Raw genomic sequence first — 22,797 nt, forward strand, 5'->3', positions numbered from 1 at the left:
GTCCTGCAACAACCGTCTTAGCATTTTGGTTGAAACACGAAAACTAATTTGTTGTGCAGTTGTTTTTGTGGCCATTGCAGTTGTTGTTGCGGAACCTTCTAAACGAGTCCAAGAGATTTTGAAGACTTGAGCTTTAAATAGAAGGTATAGTGGTTCCAAATCATTTTTTTTTCAAACTAATCTCAAATAGATTTTTTGATCTTGGAGCTAAAAGATACTGAAGAAAAAAAGGAACAGTGCATATCTAAAGTTTTAGCTTAGATGTGAGATACTTGACATTGATATAGGCATGTAGCAGATGAGTATTTTATTAGAGAAGCTGATTGGATTCTACCCAATATGGTGGGATTCTTTTGGTTCTGAACATAAAAATGATATGCAAACCATGTTAACTTGAAATTTTTCTATGCTACAAGTTCAAAATTCTGTCTTTTGATTTTGAACAAAAAAATGATATGCAAACTATGCTAACTTGGAATTTTCCTGTGCTATAACCTCAAAAATATGCTCTCTTCTTTGGGGTATTCATCCAGTTATTGACTTTATCCTATTCTAAGACCCCAAATCAGTTGTATCTTAATGACATATCTACCCTGAGTTCAAACTCAGAGTCCAATTAAGTAATCAGTTTATATCTTCTTTCTTTCCTTTTTCTGTATTTTGATTTCCATTTTAAATTTATGTTAGGTCTTGATCAATGAAATATATGAAATGTTTACTTCTATGGAATACGAATCTATACTGAGTTGAAGATATAAATTCTCTAATTAGATTGAACTATCAATATGGGGTTTTCTTGATGTTACAGCTAAACGAAAATGAAGAAAAATGGAACAATGCAGATCCTAAGTTTAAGCTCAGATGATACACTGTTACGAACTTAGATCAGAGAAGAAGAAAAAAAACAGAGTTCTAAGAAGAAGAAGAAGAAAAGATTCTTGAATTACAGAAAATTGAAGAAAGATAGCTGGTTTCGAGGCACCAGAACCTCCATTACAAGAAATACGTTCTACAGATTTTTTCGTATCCTCTGTTTCTCTCATTACCTCCATTACCCTGTTTTTTCAGCCACTTCTCATTCTCCTCACACATGCCCTCTCATCTCACTCCCTCTCCCACCCTTTATACCCCTCTCTCATTATTGAATAAACTAATATTCCATGGAAAAAAAAATTTCATGGCTGCTAAACATGACCTTAAAGCAACCAACAAGAAATTGAACACTAGTCTAACTAACAATAGATAGATCATAAAACGCTCACGTAGTAGGTGGTGGCAGTGCCTGCTGAATTCCCCAGAACGAGCTTCATTTGCATATCGATCTTGCAGAATAGATACTCATTTTTGGACTGAAAACCAGACCCAGAACCCTGGTCCATGGACAAGTTTATCAATTCCCCGTTGTCTAGTATCTTACCACGGCCATCACCCCATATACTATCGACCTCTTGATAGAAATTTCCAGCAGAGGCAGCAATCAGCGAGCTTGCGAGCAACAAAACAAGCCACATGTTCAAAGAATTAGGCATTTCAAGTGGGTCTGAAGTTGAAAAGTTGGACAGTAGGGAGTGCTTTTTATAGGCAAAAGAGCATGGTGGCATGCGTGGAGTTAATTGCTTGAGGAGGATAAGAGAATTGGAAGCAGTGAATGTTTTACAGCTGGTACTTGGGTGCTTGGTGTAGTAGGAAGGGGTAGGCGTGCATGCTTCATGAAAAAGCTGTATATTTTGTAGATTTTTGGATTGTATCATTAAATCCTCGATTCTAAAGCATGCACACAATTGATTACTTATATTATATCCATGCATGCTTTAGAAATGAGGATTAAATGTCCAAAAATCTTCGAAATATACAGCTATTTCATGAAGCAATCACGCCTACCCCCTCATGCCACACAGAAAATCAAACCCAAAATAACTCGTTCGACAGATGCACGCCTACGCCCCTTCCTTGGCAACCAAAACTTGTTGGAGATATTGGATCAAATAGGGACTGATCTATGACTTAGTCGAACCCAAAATTAAGAAGGTCAGACCCAACTTGATTACTCGGACCCAAGAATATATTGGTTATTAGAACCCAAGTTGGTTACTCGGCCCCAAATTAGTGCAACTCAGATCCAAAACTTATGTACTGTTAAAATTCTAGAAATTGAATGAAACTTAGAAAATCAAATTACACTTATTTTATGAAAAACCCTTTCAGAAATCAAATTGTTGATAATGAAGGAAGGCTGAATTGTGCCACATGGTCACTCTCTTTAAGAATCGTATCCGTCCCCTATGGTGCAACCGGGATCCGCGAATCGACACTCTAAGATAAAACGGCCAAAACAGGCTCCAATGCACGTGCACTGGTTGATTGGTCCATTAGAACCACCTTGAAATGTGATCAGACACAGAACGTAAGAAGGAATGAGTGAAATCTTGATTTGTATGTGTAAAACATTAATAGAACAACATGTATTCTCTGTGTTTTTCTTTGCCAAAATTTGTACTAAACAGTGCTGCCATCTTTCTCTTTTATGGAGAGAAATATGAATTTTGGAGGAGAAGTAAAAGCACATTAAGTGACAAAATGTTTCTCTCCCAACAGTTAGATATGAAACGGTTCACGTTTAATGTGTGTCATTACCAAAATGTTTGGGAATATAATATTTGTTTAGTAATTAATAAAAAATCAAAATGTTTTGGGCACCAAAAAGATACTTTAATTTTACCCAAAGCTGGACCCCTGCCCGGCCCGCCGTGCTTTCGTATGTATATGAACTTGTGTTCATATAAAACTGGGTCACCCAACAAAATCCAATGCCCTCCCAAAAGATAGGTTCAAGCCGTTCCTCCCACTCCACCTTATAGGGATGTGAAACTCTTTCAAAAGTTCCAATGTGGGGACTAAATGTTTTGCATTGTAGTTGAGAACCTCTCCACACACTCTAAGGTTTTGGGCTCAAGCCACACTAACCACAAAGTTCAAGTGCTTTTTGAAAATAAGAGGGATCTTTCAATTTTGAATCTTCCCTCAAAATTTTAAAGCACAAAAGTAAAAAGTAACTTTTTAATTTTTGGACTTTTTAAAATTTCTAACTAAATTAGACTCTTCTCATCTCCTTCTCTTCCTCCATTAAGCACACACGATTCCCTGAGCAACTTCCATCTCTCTCTCTCTCTCTCTCTCTCTCTCTCTCGGATTTTACTAATTCTTGGATGCTATTAGTAGAGAATCAAGTAGTGCTTATGCAGAGCACTTAGATGATAAACATAGAAATAAATCAAGTTAACTATGAAAAGAGATTAGTGTAGAATATTCCAATCTAACCTAAATACTAATCCAATCAGGTTGCCTAATCTAGATGGGTTGTCTCGCTAAAAAAAATCAAAGATTTTAAAAAACAACAAATTTCACGCCAAGAGTCTCTAGAGACAACAAAATCGACATTCAGCGATTATCCAATAAAGGTGTCCCCACTAGCATTTGGCCTGAGCCTGACTTATGGTTGCTATTCGGATCAACGAATCTGGTCATGTAAATATAAAAAATGAGGCCCAATAAGGCCCTGTTCGTTTCATATTATGACAACCGATAGCCATCCCTAAACCGATTATTGGACTCAAATCTAAATGTAATTTTGAGTCCAATAATAGGTTTTGGACTTACAATCGGTTGTCAAAATCTGAAATGAACAGAGCCTGAGTGTCTTTTAGCCTTTGTTTGTTTATGATTCTGACAATTGATTGTGAGTTCTAACACCTATTATTGGACTCAAAATTAAATGTAATTTTTAGTCCAATAATCGGCACAGGGCTCACAATTGGTTGTCGTAGTTCCTCAAAATTAAATGTAAGTTTTTATTGTGAATCTTTCTTTACATAATTCCTTATTGTAGAAAACAGTCCTTGCTATATTAGTGTGTTGTCAAATGGGCATTGTTGCCTAGTAGGTTATTTATTTATTTAGTTTGTTATTTGATTTGGAGAAGGAATACTATTACTCCATACGAATTGTAAGAGAATAGCAGTTTTTGACTTTTGAATGAAAATTAATGAAATGAGAAGAAACGTCCAACACTTTGGACTTTTTCCACTTTCTCTCTCTATTTGCACTCGTTAGGCTACAAACTTCTCCTATCTGTGATTAATTTCCACGCTTACCGTTGTAAGAGGCTAAATTACTTACACAAACACTAGAATTGGAATCATTATTCCGTTTACTGAGGGAATTGAAATTCGATTGGAATGTAATAGCAATATCGACTCCCGATTCCAGCAGTCCAAACGCACCCCAAAGGATCACAATGTTGTGATGTATCTAAGATATATTTGGGTGGTCACTTGTCTCTCTAAAAATAACAATAATTTTGGAGTAAAAACAACAAAATCTCCAAGAGGGTAAAATGAAATCTAAAGGATTCACCATCCAATAGCAATATCGACTCCCGATTCCAGCAGTCCAAATGCACCCCAAAGGATCACAATGTTGTGATGTATCTAAGATATATTTGGGTGGTCACTTGTCACTCTAAAAATAACAATAATTTTGAAGTAAAAACAACAAAATCTCCAAGAGGGTAAAATGAAATCTAAAGGATTCACCATCCTCCACTATAAAAATGGCTCAATGCCAACACCCTTCCAACTCACCCCCAATCGTTAAGTTGTTTGCCAGAGCCATGCCTTCCTCAGATTTAATGAAGCGAATCCCTCTGGCCCTTATGTTGATCCTTTTCATCACATCTTCATTGTCAGGTAAACCTCTCTCTCTCTCTCTCTCTCTCTCTCTCTCAAACCACGGTTTGTTTTGGATCTTGAGAACCTCTAGCGAGTCCAAAATTGGTTATTGGACTCAAAATTAAACATAAAATTGAGTCAAATAATGAGTTTTGAACTCACCATCAGTTCTCAAAATCCAAAACAAACTGGACCTTTTATTTAAATAATTGTAATTACAAATAAGAATTAATTTCGGTGGCTCCAAAGAAGCCCAAAACTTGCTTTCTCTGTTATATCTAACAAGTATAAGTTTCATCTTTCCCTGTACAGTTGAAAAGGTGACAGCGGCCCCTTACGAAACCTGCACTGGTTTTGTTTGTGAGTCGGAAACTGCTTGCAATAGGGATTGCCAGTCAACGGGCGCTGCTAGTGGATATTGCAAATATGAAGCAGCTATTGATGCAAAAATGTGTTGCTGCCACCATAATAACTAATTTATAGCAGCAGCTTGTCCATGATGCTATTCCTAGATTTTGCAATAATAAATAACTTATAGAAGGGTTGTTTCTCTCCTTCTCTACTCTATTCACCTCTTGTTGTTTTTTTATGTAATTCATTTACACTTTAAAGTATTCCTACTTCTCAAGAGCACCCCTTGCGTAACTCAGATGAAAGGCTGTCCCCATGTCACCAAGGTGCATTTATAAAATGTAAATGTCAAAAAACAGTAAATGCACATGGGTGACCTACAACCAATGGGGACGCCCTTTCATCTGATTTTTGCAAGGGTGCTTCTGAGTTTAGCATTCCTCATATATAGTTCACTTCAGAAAACTGGATTAAGAATTCAACTTGGTTACTCACTGGTTCGAGTTGATAGGTGATTGTGCAGCCACTTTGATTATTTAAAGCAAAACTCTATCTCAGCTAAAGACAAATGCCTCCTCTGTCTTCCCTGTCTCCCCTCCCCTTCATATAGCAAAAACCATGATAAGATCCAATTGAATTAAATCCCATAAAAGCAACATTATGAAATTATTTTCAAAGATAGCGAGAACAGCTAGCATGGAGTCATTTTACTAAGGTTGCAACTTGGGTCGGGCAGGTCAGGTTTTCCAAAACCCTACCCTACCAGAAAAATTATCTCGGGCCGGATGTTATTGTATTTTTAGTCTAGGATTTTGACTAATTTCAAAGATTATAGAAAACAGCAAATTTCAAACCAAGAGTCTCTAAATTTATATCATGAAGTGTAAGAATTTAGAAGGAAACTATTTTTTCACATCACAAACATGACAAATATATCAATATATTGTAAAATAATTAGCAGGTTATTTAAGAGATATTTAAGAAAGGTTATTTAAGTGATAGTTAAGAAAGTCATTGTACACCTATATGAGTTGGGTCGGGTTCGGGTTTTGGTTTTTTTTTTCTCTTTAAACCTGACCCTACTCAACATTGGGTTGGGTGTTTCTATTTAAAAGTTAAAACCGAACCCTACCCTACCCATGACCTATGATTTCTTAACCCGACCCAAGTTATTTGCAGGTCGAGTCGAGTAAAACCCAACCCAACTTGCAACCCTAATTTTTACTGTATAGCTGTGCAAAAATGGCAATTTTGGGTCCTATAGAATTTATGGTAAGCATGACATTTGATCTTGGTGCCGTTCCGAATGGACAGCTCATGTGTAAGATAAATGTTAGAATAGATCAAATCTAGTAATTATCTGGCCGTCAGATAGATTATTTCCGTGGTAGAGTAGCAACTTTGATTAGGATATCTCTTTTTAAAAGTTATCTTTATTTTCATTATTTATCCCTTAATTGCACTTTATGAAAGCACTATTAGGGTTGTATGTAATCATTCAACATTATTATATCAACTTCCTGAGCATGGAACGGAGTCAAGGAAGGTATATCGCCATATCGGATATCGGATATCGGCAAACCGGTCTTGCCTTTTTTTCTTGTGATGAAGCCGTATAATCCAATCCTTAATACTAGGATTATCCAATCAGAGTGCTGTTATGGAAACCGATAGTACAACCAAGTGTGGAACCCAACAAACCTGTTCACGCCACATAAGCATTGGAGGATAGTTTTGTCATTTTAAGGAAAAAGTGTCTTTTCTCTGTTTGGTTGCCGGATTTTTTTTCCCCGGAATTTATGTGGGAGAAAAAAAATCCAAGGAGATTGGTGAGAAAAAAAAGTCCTAGAAGTATCCCGGTAAAATAAAATCCTATCTTTGGTTGACTGCTTTGTTTGGTTGCTTGAACTGTTAGGAAGAAACAAAATTCTTCTCAAGCTTATTTTTGGTTCATGGGAGTATTTTTTTTTCCTTCCTAGGGTTTCGTGTGGGGTTATTTTGGTTATTGGGATTATTTTGGGCCCACCAACCAAACATGGGTTTCCTGAGGAAATCCCACAAAAGTCCCAAGAATAAAAAAAACTCCGGCAACCAAACGGATCCCGTATACATTTAATTCATGTGATGTGGCTGTTGTCTCCTGCAAGTGAGGCACGAAATGGCTTTTGGGGATAATTGCTTAGCAAATCCCTAATTATTAACACAAGGCCAACTGTCTCATCCGTCTAATTTTTTAAACTTGGATTTTCGGGGGTGGCCCTTTTTTTATTGCCGTTCGGTGAATTACTGTGCACATTTCCACGTGGACAATGCAGAACGCTAGCAAGGTAACTTACATGTCACCGGAGTAAAGGTATTGTTTCTTCAACATAATGCAAAAAACACTACGGAAATGATCAAATCGTTTGTCAATTTCAGTTTGGTCTTTTGGATGTTCTTAAAATTAGTCAATTTGTAGAAGAAGAGTGATCCTAGACCGGGATTTGGCGTCTATATCGTCTCTAGTTGCAATCAAGGTTTAAAATTCCGGTTTCAGTAACCGTTTCAGACCCCACCAAAAACCGAAATTTCAGACTGAAATTTTGTAACACTTTTTTTTTTTAATAAATAATGTCTTTAAACCGAAATTTCGGACCTAAATTACCGAAATTTCGGACCGAAATCCGAAATTTGGTAAAAGGCGAAAAATTGAATTTCGGAAATTTTCGGTTTCGGTCCCCACCGGTAACCAAAATTTCGGATTTCGGTCAAAATTTTAAACCATGGTTGCAATTAGGGTCCATTTGGATTATTTGAACCTGCATCCGAATTGGCATCCTATTCCGATTCTGCCCTATTCCGATATTTGATTCAATAAAAACATGAACATAATTAAATCAGCAGCCGAGTTGATGCTGGGCTGAAAATCAAGGTAAAGTGTAGAGAACACCCTCAAAAGAGTGATACGTGACTCTTTGTTGTGTATCTCCTGAGAAAGGAAAAGGAAATGACATGGCAAGTGGAAAGGAAATGGAAAAGAATTGGAAAGGAAAAGAGTTTCTATGAGAGTTTTGTTTCCGGGAAGTGGAAATCCCCTAAACTCTCCTATGATAAAAACCACCAAAATCCCCCTCCAAAAACTTAGCACGAAAAAACAACAAAAATTTCCATGAAAAAATGCCTAAATCACCTCCAAATCAATTATTAATCTGGAGATGGATGAAAACCCCATTAATAAATCTCCCAACATTAACACATCAAGATGGAGATGGAAGAAGAACCCAATAAAACCCCCAACAGGGACATTCCATGAATCGAACCTTGAAACTGGATAAAACAGGAACTAAAAGCCATGAAGTGGGATTAAACAGGAACTAGAGTCCATGAAATTGGATTAAACAGGAACTAGTATTCATGAATGCAAACCATGAAATTGGATAAATAGGAAGTAAAAGTTGTGAATCAAAGTCATAAACTGATAGATTCATACATTGCAGAAACCCTAATAACTTCAATAAAAAGGCACTCGTCCAAGAAGCAGAAAGCTATTACACCCAAACCCAAGAATAAGTATCTTGAGAGCAAGGTATATGCTTAATAATAATAAAAAATACATAGAGAATAGGATGGTTAATATAGAAGCCGGTCGGCTGTCAAAACCCCCCCAAGCACCCTGGCCAGAGAATTGATTAGGCTTTTTATCCAAGGAGGAGGTTTCAACTTTTATAAGATATTGTCCTGCAACAACCGTCTTAGCAGGGCATCCAGTCATGGCCTCCAACCGTCTTAGCAGGGAAATGATTTCTGCGCTCAAGTGTTTTGATAAAAATGCTCCCCAGTTTCCCCCCAAATCAACGAGCATCCAGTCATGGCCTCCAACCCTCCGGACCCTGGGGGTCAAAATATTTTAGATTTCAGTTCTGCTGAAGCTTTCGCAGAGAGCTTGAGGCAGACGAAACCCCACCCGAGGAATCCTCCTCAAATCTGTAGAGAAGACAAGCTGGGAAAAACTCCTGATCTCGTCTCAAAAGTAATAAGGGAACTTGAAGAAGAGTTCGGATTTGAAAAACTCAAGAACACAAGTTCCCTGACTTCCGTCCAGCAGCTCCCCCCGGAGACCCCTCCTCCATGGCTCTTTCAAGCAGATAAAATATCAAATAAAAAATCGACAGAGGGCCCAAGCCCTTCAAGGATCTCCCAAATAAGGGCCCACGCCCTTCATGCGCCCCCAAGTTTTGGTATCCTACAAGGACCCTCACTGCAGCATCCTCAAGGCCAGGGAGACAACCGTCTGTCTACTGCAGACCTTGAAAGGTTCCACTCATCCTCGACTAATAGCTCTGGTAAGAATAAGAAAAAAAAAAAAAAAAAAAGCAATCGCAGGCAAATTGCAGGTAGCTTGGAGAAAAAGAAGAACCAGGAAAAAAAGGTGCAAGACCCCAAGCTCTTGCAAACCCAAAACTCTATTGACTATGATGTTGAAACCATCAGTGAATACAGGCCCCCCCCTCCCCCCTGCATAAATCAGTTTCTTTTTCATGATGTACCAGGCCCCAAGGAGAGCTCAAGCTTGAAGATGATTTCCCAAAGTAGTATGGCTAACCTATCTTCGGAACCCAGCCCCAAAAAAGGAAATTTTCTTAACCGTAGTTGCTCTGGTCAGAATAGAGAACCCGAGGAGAATTTTACCCAGACAAATGAAGTAACCGTGCAATTCCCCCCCTTAACCGCTGGTCCATCTATCAAACCCCAGACTATTAACTTTGACAGCCTCGAGTTTCCAAACCTGGAAGGAGCAGAAACTTCTACTTTTCATAATTTGAAGGGCCATACCGCTCCCAATCTTGAAAATACCCCTAGTACATCACAGGAAAATGCTGCAAACCCACACCTTCAAGAAACTCGAACTGATGCTCCAACTCAAAATCCCCCCAAAACCAGTAATCCATGGCGATCCCTTTTTGAGCAGAAAAAAGGCACTGTAATAACTAAATTGAAATTTGTGAAACCCCACGCTGATGAGCAGGGGAATAGGCAAATCCTCTTCCAGGAAGAAGAAACCACAAGAATAGCAAGCAAATGGCAGAACTCTTTGGTTGGCTACTTTATCGGTAGACGCCCATACTTCATGAATCTCCGAGAAAACCTAATGAGGAAGTGGAAGCTGAAAGGTGAGTTGTGTCTATACACCCTGAGTAAGGGATTTTATCTCTTTCATTTTACCTGCCCGGAGGATTGCAACTATGTGCTGGAATCAGGTGAACATTCATATGACGGAAGGCCGCTCGTTCTCAGGAAATGGTATCCAGGTATGCTTCTGGAAAAGCTCGAACTCACTTCAGTTCCCATCTGGATTCGGCTCCCCGGACTACCTCTTCAATTCTGGAGCGCCGACGGGATCAGTAAAATAGCAAGTTACATCGGACATCCCCTCTATATGGACTCACAAACTGCTGAACAAACCAGACTAAGCTTTGCAAGGCTCTGTGTGGAAGTTGAGGCTGGAGATCCATATCCTGACACTATTCCAATCCACTCATCTACAGGCATCCATCATCAAATTGTCGAATATGACTGGAGGCCAAATGCTTGCAAGTGCTGCAAGAATTTTAGTCATCAAACCGAAGCTTGTCCCAAGAGCACCCAGCCAAATGATCCAAAACCGAGAAGCCTGCCCCAAAAACAGGAATGGAGACCGGTATGCTCCATAAGACAATCTCTTGTAGAGGAGCCCACTGTCATTCCTCCTACTATCATCCAAAAGAGTTCTGCCAACGACCTTCAAGCGACGAGCGGTGTCCTCCGTAACAGCTTCTCTTCTCTGGTCGAGGAGGACAGCACTGTAGATCTCTGCGGTGATGGAGTTGATGACCCAAATGAACCCGGCAAAAAAGGCCCCATCCCTGGTGAAGAATCTTCAGAAAAGCATACTCAACAACCCCAAATTCTCCCTGAGGAAAGCTCAACAGTATTGCCAGCTGAAGTAGACAACTCAGAGAAACTTAATCTGCACCCCTGCAAGACCAGCCAAATGGAAAATTCAGAGTCTCAAACTACACCGGCGGAGGACCAGTCATCTGGATCAGATGAAGAAAATCTCTTCCCTGCGCTCAAGAATAAGTGCTCCCCAGGCCTCCCAAACAAAAATGAATATGAGAAGACAACTGTAAATCCTTATTCAGCTGACCCTCTAAAGAGAGTAGATTTAGAAAATGTCCAGAGGCTTGAGCTGAGACCAAATCAACTTGTCACTAGCTCTGGATCTGGTATTTCTCAAAATCATTTGCCTTCTAGCAACTCTTCTGAACTTTGCTCTTCTGAGAGCCCCCTTCAAACTCCCCCCAACAGTTCTCAATGAAAGTTATTGCCTCTTGGAATATAAGAGGAATTTGCTCCCGGAGAAAAAAGGGTGAGGTTAAAAATTTGATCAGAGGTTCAAATGTGCCTATATGCTGTCTTCAAGAAACCAAAGCAAAAGAGCCGATGATGAAAGACCATGTATATGACATTTGTGATTCTTGGAATTCTTTTGGCAACTACAACCATGTGATTAAGGGGCGGATTTGGATTCTGTGGGATCCGGACCGCGTTAAGCTTGACATCCTAAGGGATTCGAGCCAATTCATCCATGCTAGTGTCAGGCTTTTACAAACCAATCAAGCTTTCAAGCTCACTGTTGTCTATGGCAGAAACTACGGGGGTGATCGTAAAATTCTCTGGCAAGATTTAAAAAGCCTGAATTCGACTATCCAAGACCCGTGGATTGTGATGGGAGATTTTAATGTAATTAGGGATCACTCTGAGAGATCATATGGTGCTCTTCACAACCAGCATGACATTGAAGATTTTAATGATTGCATCAATAGCTGCTCTTTGATGGATCTCCGCTCGATTGGCCATCCTCTGTCTTGGAATAACAGAGCCACTGTCTCTGAAAGGAAATATGCCCGTCTTGACAGAGCTCTGATAAATGATCTCTGGCTGCAGCACTTCCCACTTGCTTTTGCTGAGTATAGACCACCTGGAATTTCTGACCATAGCCCAATTGTTGTAAATCTCAGAGAATATAACAGTCTTGGGCCAAAGCCATTCCGGTTCATGGACATGTGGCTCGAGGACTCTTCTCTCTACCCTGTGGTGGAGCAGGCATGGGCTCTTAAAGTCTTGGGGAACCCAATGTACAGGTTGGTGCAGAAGCTTAAAGAAGTGAAAAGGCTTTTACTCACCTGGAACAAAGATGTTTTTGGCCGAGTGGATATAATCCTCCCTCTTGCGAGAATTAAGCTGGAAGAAGTGCAGAACAGATTGGCTTTAAACCCAGCGGATCATTCCATAAGAGATGAAGAAATCATTGCCCGAGATGAATTCCTAAGTGCTTCTGAAAAAGAAGTGTCTATGATGAAACAGAAATCCAGAATTGATTGGTTGTGCCAAGGGGATACTAACTCAAAATTCTTCCATGCGGCTGTAAAGATGAGATATCACAGAAATCAAATCATGGCAATGGAGCGTGAAGATGGCACTGTCTCCTTTGATCCAAGAGAAATCTCGAGTATTCTTGTTAGTTTCTATCAGAAACTCATGAATAAGTACCCCTCTCCTGCGTTCTGCACCCCAAATCCGATCAAAAAGATTTCTGAAGAGGAAAATGCTTTTTTGACTCGGGATGTTTCCGCTGAAGAAGTGAAAGAAGCGGTTTTTAAGGCGGATGGTGACAAAGCTCCCGAACCCGATGGCTTCAATGGAAACTTCTTTAAAAGATTCTGGTACCTGGTGGGAAACGACTTCACTCTAGCAATTCAGAATTTTTTCATCAAAGGTCAGATGCTCAAAGAACTCAACAACACCTTCATCTCACTCATCCCGAAGGGACCAGATGCCTCCTCACCAAGTAAATTCCGGCCAATATCTCTTTGTAATGTTGTCTACAAGACAATTACAAAAATCTTGGCTGGGAGACTTAAATCAGTGATCAACAAGCTTGTGAGTCAAAATCAGTCTGCTTTCATCCCGGGGAGACTGATACAAGACAATATTCTTCTCACTCATGATGTATTACACAACTTCCACCTTCAGTCGAAAGTCTCTGCAATGTGTGTGAAGATAGACCTTGCCAAGGCCTTCGACAATGTAAAAAGAGAAGCTCTTCTCAATTTCATGCAGAAGCAGGGTTTTAACAGCAAGTGGTGCAACTGGATAGCTGAGTGCATTCAAACTCCCACCTTCTCTATCCTTGTAAATGGCACCCCCCAGGGGCATTTCTCATCGTCGAATGGAATTCGCCAGGGAGATCCGCTTTCGCCACTTCTCTTTTGCCTTGCTATGGAAATGCTGACAAGAATATTTGATAGTGCCCTCCAAAAAGGTAAAATCAAAACTCCCTTTAATCAGGGAGTAGTTGCAATTACTCATGTTCTATTCGCTGATGACCTTATGGTCTTCACAGAAGGAACACTTGAGTCAGCTAAGGGTGTCCTCTCTTGCCTTAAGAAATTCTATAAATGTACAGGCCTTCAGGCCAATTTTTCAAAATGCGAAATTTTTTTCTCAGGGACAAGTTCCTCTGTTAGAAGGAAAATCAGAGAGAAGCTGAACATTCCTGAAGGAACCTTTCCAATAAAATATCTGGGCCTTCCCCTAACTACCTCGAGGCTAACTTCGAATGATTGCTTACCAATCATCTCCAAAGTGGTAAAAAAAATCAATTGCTGGTGCAATCGCTTCCTATCGATGGCAGGCAGAGTCGAATTAGTGAAGTCTGTAATCCAAACTTATCAAATATACTGGTCATCCTCATTCAATATCCCAAAGAGTACCATGGATAAGCTTGAGAAAATCTGCAGAGATTTTATCTGGGCGGGTGGGGAAGGGAAGAAGAAGGTGCACACGGTGGCCTGGGATGTTATTTGCAAACCAAAAAAAGGAGGTCTAGGAGTTCGTAGCCTCAGGGATATTAACACTGCGCTCCAATGCAAGCTCTTGTGGGGGCTTCTCCAGGATAATAATTCATTATGGGCCTCTTGGATCAAAGCAAAGTATCTGAAAAACAAGAACATATGGACTGTTGGGATACCATCAAAGCCATCGTGGGCTTATAGAAGTATTTTAAATGCTAGGGAGATAATCAGAGGAAATATTTGCTATATTGTTGGAAATGAATCAGAGATTGATGTGTGGAACCAACCATGGCACCCGGCTGGGTCACTTTACAAATTGATCTTGAGATCAAGAGTTGATCACTCTCTCTCCTCCATCAAAAAGCTTGACGCCATTCATCACCTGGACTGCTGGCACCCCTTACTAGATAACGTGTCACTTCGCAGGGAAAAAGCAATCTTGATTAAAGCGCTATTTCATGAAGACCCGAAGAACAGAGCAGTGTGGATGCCTTCGGTGGACGGAAATTTTTCGGTAAAAAGCGCCTGGTCTGAAATCAGAAAGAAGCATGCTAGTGTGAATTGGGCTTCTACTCTATGGTTTAGTGGTCATGTTCCTAGGCATGCTCTAATGGCTTGGAAGGCCCTTCATCTTAAGCTCCTTACCAGAGATCACATCATATTCAGAAACTCGTCCATCGATGAAAGATGCCCTCTCTGCCATTCTGAAAAAGAATCCATCGATCACCTTTTCTTTCGCTGTGGTTATTCTGCTTGGATTTGGAAATCCATCCTCAGGCTTTGTGGGTTTCATCGATCACTGAAACGAACTCTCAGGGCAGAGGAAGAGTGGATCCGCACCCAGTGGAGAGGCAAGGGTCAGAGTGCAGTAATCATCAGAGTTGCCTTTGCTGCTTCTATCTACAGATTGTGGAAAGAGCGTAATCGCAGAATTTTTGATAAAAAATTCAACAACAAAAGTGTGGTTCTTCAACAAATTTTAGATGATGTCAAGCTGAAAGTGCGAAGCCTCAACGTTTTTTATGATAGTGACGATCGAAAAATCCGGATGGCTAGTAACTTCGGCCTAAAATGCATCCGGAAGCTTAAACAGAATAAGTTCTGCAGATGGATTCCTCCAATTCGAGGGGAATACAAGCTCAACACCGATGCGTCCTTATCAGATGAAGGGGGAGGACTTGGGGGAACTCTTAGGGACTCGAATGGAGAGGTTCTTCATTGTTTCTCTGTGAACACTCAAAAGGACGAGATCTTCTCTCTGGAAATTAAGGCTATTTGCATTGGGGTGGAAGTGGCAAAAAGACTGGGGATCACACATCTGTGGATTGAAGCCGACTCAAATTTCGCCGTAAATTCCTTTGCAAAGCTCTCTGACCCGCCATGGAAGAATCTTTCTGAGATCAGTAAGTGTTGGAAATTTTTGAACACTATAGACTGGAGGATAACTCATATATGGAGAGAAGCAAATTCTGTGGCTGATCTTCTTTCAAAAAGGGACTACCCCTGTAAGAGTCTGAATATTCCTCTTCAATGTATTCCGAATTATCTGAGGGATTCCATAAGTAGAGATATATCTGGGGAGATGTATTTACGTTTGTAATGTTTTTTTGACTTTCCCTTATTGTTGAGCTCACGCTCTTGTTTGGCTCATGGAGCCCGAGCCATTGAGTTAGTTGTCCTTTGACAACTTCTCCTCCTTTCATGTAATTTTCTTTTTGGTTCAATATATCTGGTGGGGGTCTTGCCCAACCCCAGCTTAACCATCAAAAAAAAAAAACCGTCTTAGCATTTTGGTCGAAACACGAAAACTAATTTGTTGTGCAGTTGTTTTTGTGGCCATTGCAGTTGTTGTTGCGGAACCTTCTAAACGAGTCCAAGAGATTTTGAAGACTTGAGCTTTAAATAGAAGGTATAGTGGTTCCAAATCATTTTTTTTTCAAACTAATCTCAAATAGATTTTTTGATCTTGGAGCTAAAAGATACTGAAGAAAAAAAGGAACAGTGCATATCTAAAGTTTTAGCTTAGATGTGAGATACTTGACATTGATATAGGCATGTAGCAGATGAGTATTTTATTAGAGAAGCTGATTGGATTCTACCCAATATGGTGGGATTCTTTTGGTTCTGAACATAAAAATGATATGCAAACCATGTTAACTTGAAATTTTTCTATGCTACAAGTTCAAAATTCTGTCTTTTGATTTTGAACAAAAAAATGATATGCAAACTATGCTAACTTGGAATTTTCCTGTGCTATAACCTCAAAAATATGCTCTCTTCTTTGGGGTATTCATCCAGTTATTGACTTTATCCTATTCTAAGACCCCAAATCAGTTGTATCTTAATGACATATCTACCCTGAGTTCAAACTCAGAGTCCAATTAAGTAATCAGTTTATATCTTCTTTCTTTCCTTTTTCTGTATTTTGATTTCCATTTTAAATTTATGTTAGGTCTTGATCAATGAAATATATGAAATGTTTACTTCTATGGAATACGAATCTATGCTGAGTTGAAGATATAAATTCTCTAATTAGATTGAACTATCAATATGGGGTTTTCTTGATGTTACAGCTAAACGAAAATGAAGAAAAATGGAACAATGCAGATCCTAAGTTTAAGCTCAGATGATACACTGTTACGAACTTAGATCAGAGAAGAAGAAAAAAAACAGAGTTCTAAGAAAAAGAAGAAGAAAAGATTCTTGAATTACAGAAAATTGAAGAAAGATAGCTGGTTTCGAGGCACCAGAACCTCCATTACACCTCCATTACAAGAAATACGTTCTACAGATTTTTTCGTATCCTCTGTTTCTCTCATTACCTACATTTATAGCCCTATGAATAACCTCAACTGTCTAAACTACTTTCTAACAACTCTAACTGAATTAGTTACTCAATCTCTTAGTCTTGCTGGCAATACTCTTATTTCTATTGCTGACTCTTCTTGCTGATTGTGAATCTTGCTGGCTCGTTACAATTGCTTCCCCTTGAAAATGAACCTTGTCCTCAAGGTTCAAATCTGGATAATCATGCTTCAGAACTGAGAGATTTCTGGGTTCTTGTCAGACTTTTCAAGAACCTGATTGAGGCACAATGTATCGGCATCTCTATCCATTGTATCTGATTCTTGACACGCATCAGCATTACAAAGTAAAAACAATTGCTTCATTTTGCATTTATGGCCTGGATTGTATTTCTCATCGCAGGTATAACACAATCCCTTATCACGTTTAGCTTGCAATTCTGCTGTTGTTAACCTCTGAATTGGACCATCTTGCGGAGGAATTTTGGTAATTGATGAAGAACCCCCAATTGAATTATCAGTCACAGGCTGAGATACAGGGGAAAAGGAAGTTTTGAAACTGGGTTTGTATGTAATTTTCTCGGCATCGTTAATCTTGGCTTCAACCATTGTAGCTAAACCTACAGCTTGGGATAAAGAATTTGGCAAATGAATCTGAACCTCATTTCGAATTTCTGGTTTTAGACCATACACAAAACAATCTACCAAGAATTTAGAAGGAAGATGAACAGTACGGTTGGCTAAAGCATTGAATTCCGCTTGATAATTTCCAACGGTGGAGGTCTGCATTAATTTGGCTAATTTGCCTTGAGGATTATCATAAATGGAAGGACCAAACCTGGTTTGGAGAGCCACAGCGAGTTGTGCCCAAGAATCAAAGGGATGTTCTCTTTCCATAGCATGAAACCAATCGTATGCCTTTCCATCCAAGTGAAATGAGGCTATTTCCAACTTTAATGCTTTTGATGTATGATGAAATCGAAAGAATTTGTTAGCTTTCGAGATCCAAGCTGCAGGATCAACACCGTCAAATCGAGGAAATTCCAATCTTAATTGTCTTGCAGAAAACCCCCCAGAATTGTTCACATCTCGCATTCCTTCGTGGTGCTCATCTCGCACTCCCGCAAGACGATCCCCTTGTTCAATTCGTCTGGATAACTGATTCACTCTACCATCCAAAGCTGTAAATTTATTGGAAATATCAAGCAAAACATCTCTTTGTTGAATGGCTATTTCTTGGTGATTCTGCAATCGTGGTGCTATTTCTTTGTTTTATAAGTTAATTCAGTTGGAAACAAGTTGAGTTCAAGCCGTACTTGATGAGCTCTCTGTATATGATTTAAGGGGATACATTTAGGATGATTGTTCAATGTAGTTTCTTTTATTTTTAGCGTTTGTTGTTTGTTATTTTGGTTTTGTCAATTTGATGCTCAAACCTCTTGCTTAGTTAATGTTGTATGTATCATTCTCTTTTTGTTCCTGCTCATTTTCTGCTGTATGTATTTTATTTCTTACCTTATGTGTATCGATTGTTATTAGATCCTCGAAATCTGTAAATTTTGTCCATTTCCATGGAATGTTGGAACGAGGTTTGAGATCTAACCAGGTGATGCTTCCAAGGTTATAGGAGCATCAAACAAGTGTCTCGGAAGAGAGGAGCTCCTTCAATCAATTTGATGCATAAACAATCTTGCTTAGTTAATGTTGTATGTATCTCTCTCTTTTTATTCCTGCTTATTTTCTGCTGTGTATTTTCTTTGTTACTTTATGTGTATCGATTGTTATTAGATCCTCGAAATCTGTAAATTTTGTTGATTTCTATGGAATGTTGGAACGAGGTTTGAGATCTAACCAGGTGATGCTTCCATGGTTATAGAAGCATCAAGCAAGTGTGTCGGAAGAGAGGAGTTCAATCATGTGAATAAGCCGAACAAGGAATCCATGACTGCGGCAATGGATCGAGGAACTTATCCTGCTATAAGAAGAGATGGAGGAAATGACAGCAATACAGAAGTCCATTTTCCACCTGCGCCCACCTAAGATCCGATTGGGTGCTGAATTACCGTAATTGTGGACCTATGAATCTCATTCAATTCTAACATGGCAGCCAACAATATCCAAACATTAAATTAATTGGGTGCGACACTTTGATGTGCTAACAAATCAACCTATGATCACAAAGAGCCTCCAATTATGGACTTGTTAGAACTTGCTGAATATCCTGTTTATGAAGATGATGAGGATATGCATATTTATTTGTTGCCTTGGATTCGATTGTGAGAAAGAAGTGAAATCAATTTATGATCCGGTGATGTATATTAAAGAGGTTTTTTGTGTACATGTCCTCGTTTATAAGCATTATGTAAATTTCAAATTTTCAAGTATGGGAGAATTTGATCGCATTGGTAGTTCAGTGATGGTTAAACCAAGGAAGGTGGCATTTTCCCCCTCTCTCTGTGGCTGATAGATTGACTAAAGAAGGATTGGAAAGGGAATATGTGTAGTTCTTGAGTTCGTGGTGGTGTAATCTGTAGTGTTTTTTCATTGTGCTTGAACGTTAGCTGCTGTTTTACATTGTGGGGGACATATAGGGCTGGCAATTTCACCCGAAAAAGCGGGGATCCACCCCGCCCCGCCCCGTTTGGGGAGGGGATTCCCCGATTTGAGAGGGGAAGGGGAAGGGGAAGGGGAATATAAAAATTCCCCGGTGCGGGGAGGGGAAGGGGAAGGGGATGGAGTTGTCCCCGCCCCGACCCGCCCCGCCCCGACCCGCCCCGCTACGCCCCGCTAATCAAATAATCAATGCCATTTTTTTTTGTAAATTTTTAAGTTTTTTTTTTAAGGAAAACTACTATAAACTCTGTGGATCGGCTACAAGATTCCCCCAAACATAAACTTAGCTTGTCTTTTCCTTTTAATTAGCTTCTGAGAGCATTTTGGGAACTATAATAACATTTTCACAGATGTTGAAATAATAAAGACAAGCTGAGACGCTGAGTGTATGCAATTATCAAAAAATTGTAGTGCCAACAGGCTCAATATCGGTGGCAAAAATAAAATAATAAATTGCATTTTTATTTTGGTTAGGGACTTAGGGAGTTAGGGTTTCCTTAATTCCTTCCCACGAAAGAAACGGCTTAAAACTGATCTGAACGATCCTAGCCCCACAATAAAAATGTACAATTTATTTGTGGGAGATGATTTTTCGCCCCCTAGTTGTGGATCAGCTAATCTCAAATCTAGTAGGCGGTGGCCAAAGGCCCAAAGTGCCAATTGCCAAACCATACCAACAGCTCGGATCACCTTGCGTGTCTGCCACGTACCACATTACTACATTAGATCACAAAAAACAACAACCCAGAACATGACTCGCTTCGGATGATCTGGATTGTTCATTTGCTAGTCCCTAATTTGGTATGGTATTGAACGGCCAAAAATCATCCCAAATTAGATGGTTCTATCATTTCCCCAGTAATTAGATTGAGATGTATCATTTCCCCACTCCCCAGTAAATCAGTAATTAGATGGTATGACTATGGTATTGAACGGCCTTCACAGAGACTGAGAGACACAACACATAGAATATCAAATGGACACTAAAATAATAGGGATAATTACATTTACACCCCCTCTAGTTTCTGACACATCCACTTCCACCCCTATAGTTTAAAATGTGACAAATACACCCCTGTAGTTTCAATTTGTTTAAGGTAGGAATAAGGAGAATTCCCTTTGTTTCCGAAGGATGCGGGGCGGGGCGGGGAGGGGATTTTGTCCCCGAAGGATGCGGAGAGGGGAAGGGGAAGGGGAAGGGGATTAGATATTCCCCGCGGGGAGGGGGATTCCCCACCATCCCCGCAAAGGGGAAGGGGAAGGGGAGGGGGAAAATTCCCCGCAGAGGGGAAGGGTTAGGGGACCCCAACATCCGGCCCCGACCCGCCCCGTTGCCAGCCCTAGGGACATATTGTCACCTCTAGGTAAACAGATTGCTACTTAATAAATTAGTTATGGCTACCTTTTGGGGAAAAAAAAAACCCTAGGAACCGATCAAAAAAAAAAAAAACACCCTAGGAAGGTGACATGGGATTCATAATTTGATGTTGTGCAGCCATGTGGAGTAAACAATTCAATAGGTAGAAGACATGCAGAGGGGTATGTTTCTGATGAAAGGTATGTTGGAAGGATTGTCAAAATTGTAACTTTTCTATTGATGCTTGCCGATGTAATCTTGGGTGGTTAAGGACTTCAATGCCACTCTTTTGAAAAAGGTTCATTGTTGAGGTTGAAGATTTAAAGTGTGTTGAAGTGCACAAAGACTCGGAACTCAAGGATAAGTTTTCCATGATCGGGGGATAGTTGATGCAGGTTCTCGAAATTGATGCAAGAACTTCTTCTAGGGATGCCATTTCATCAATATATCTGTTTTACGAGATCTATAGCTAGTTTAGATCTTTTCAAGACTTCAAGAATTTGTAAGGAAAATTAGAATTGTATTACAATTGTTTGGCCGACACAGGATGAGTTTTCCATGATCGGGGGATAATTGATGCAGTAAAAAAATAGGGTCTCGAAATTGATGCAATAACTTCTGCTAGGAATACCATTTCATCAATATATCTGTTTTACGAGATCTATAGCTAATTTAGACCTTTTCAAGTCTTACAAGAATTTCTAAGGAAAATTAGAATTGTATTACAATTGTTTGGCCGACACAGGTAGGGGAATCACTGTGTCCTTGACTGGAACTGCTGCCTTTTTTTCCCGGAGTTCTGAAACTGTAGATGGTATAGTCGGACATCTTGTCCCCGCTTGTATATCTGGGTTATGTTCTTAATAAATGTTTCCTTTAATAAAAAAACAAGAATTTCTATGGACTTTTCAAGCTTTCCAGTTCAGAGCCTACAAATGTGATACTTCAGTAATGAGATCAGTGATGAAATTAGAGTTGTTTCCACTTTTTTAATTTTAAATTTAAAAGTCTTTATAACTTCAGGAAAATGTTTCTAGGGTTAGGTTTTGGACGAGGATGAGTTAAACAGTGTATTTGTTCTAGTTTTTAGATACTGGTTGTAGTTCAATGATTTCTGTATTTAGAAGTTGAGTTTTTTAGTTGGAGACAACTTTTATTTCTAGTCCAACTCATACTTGATTGTACACTACATGATACAAGGGGACAAATTTAAGTATGGTTATTGAATTAAAATTCAATGTATTTTCCTTCAGTTTTTGTTGTTTGATATTTTAGCTTATTATTTTGATGCACAAACAATCCTGCTCAGGTAATTCTTTTCTATGCATGCTTATTTTCTGCTGTGCACAAATGGAAAGACATACCATTCAAAAAAGAAAAAAAGGAAAGAGATGAAGCAGTTTGACTATAGGATTTTGCCCTTCCCTACTGTTGCATTTCTAGCCTTTTGATAATGTACTTTATTACATATTGTAGACCGAACATCTCCTTTGCAGGCTTTTGATGGACTTTATTCCATATTGTAGAGGTAACTCCTCTTGTGCTTAGTCTTAGTATGTCATCTCTTACCAACTCATCATCTTACACTTTCTATTTAGCTGGTAGAGGTTGTCACAATTCCCAAATAACTACCACGGTCGATCAAAAAATGGAGTGTTATTAGCAAAGGAGGGAGCGTGGATATCATTTTGACTTTCAGATCTGCTAGGTAGACAAATGTGTGTCAGACCTTAAGGCACAATTATTCGCACGGGATTTTAAATCCCCTGAGGACTTTCCAGACTGTGGGTCACTCTAGCGGATTGTGGGTCACTCCGGGAATGCTTGTGGGGCTTCATTAGGGGATTTTGAGTGATTGGGGCTCTGAAGTCCTGCCTTAGTCGTGAAGAAATAGGGACTGTAAAATCCTAAACAAGTCCTGCCTTAGTTCTGAAGAAATAGGGACTGTAAAATCCTAAACGAGTTTTTTCTTTTTTTTAATAAATTGTAAAATCCTAAAAAAATTCATATTCCAAATTTTCACCATTACCATAGAAAGACATGCATGTCACTGAGATCCCAAAACAGCC

The sequence above is a fragment of the Tasmannia lanceolata genome, unplaced genomic scaffold, assembly GCF_043159265.1.
Source record: "Tasmannia lanceolata isolate RefF3 unplaced genomic scaffold, GAP_Taslan_0.1 ptg000018l, whole genome shotgun sequence".
NCBI classification, from domain to species: Eukaryota; Viridiplantae; Streptophyta; class Magnoliopsida; order Canellales; family Winteraceae; genus Tasmannia; species Tasmannia lanceolata.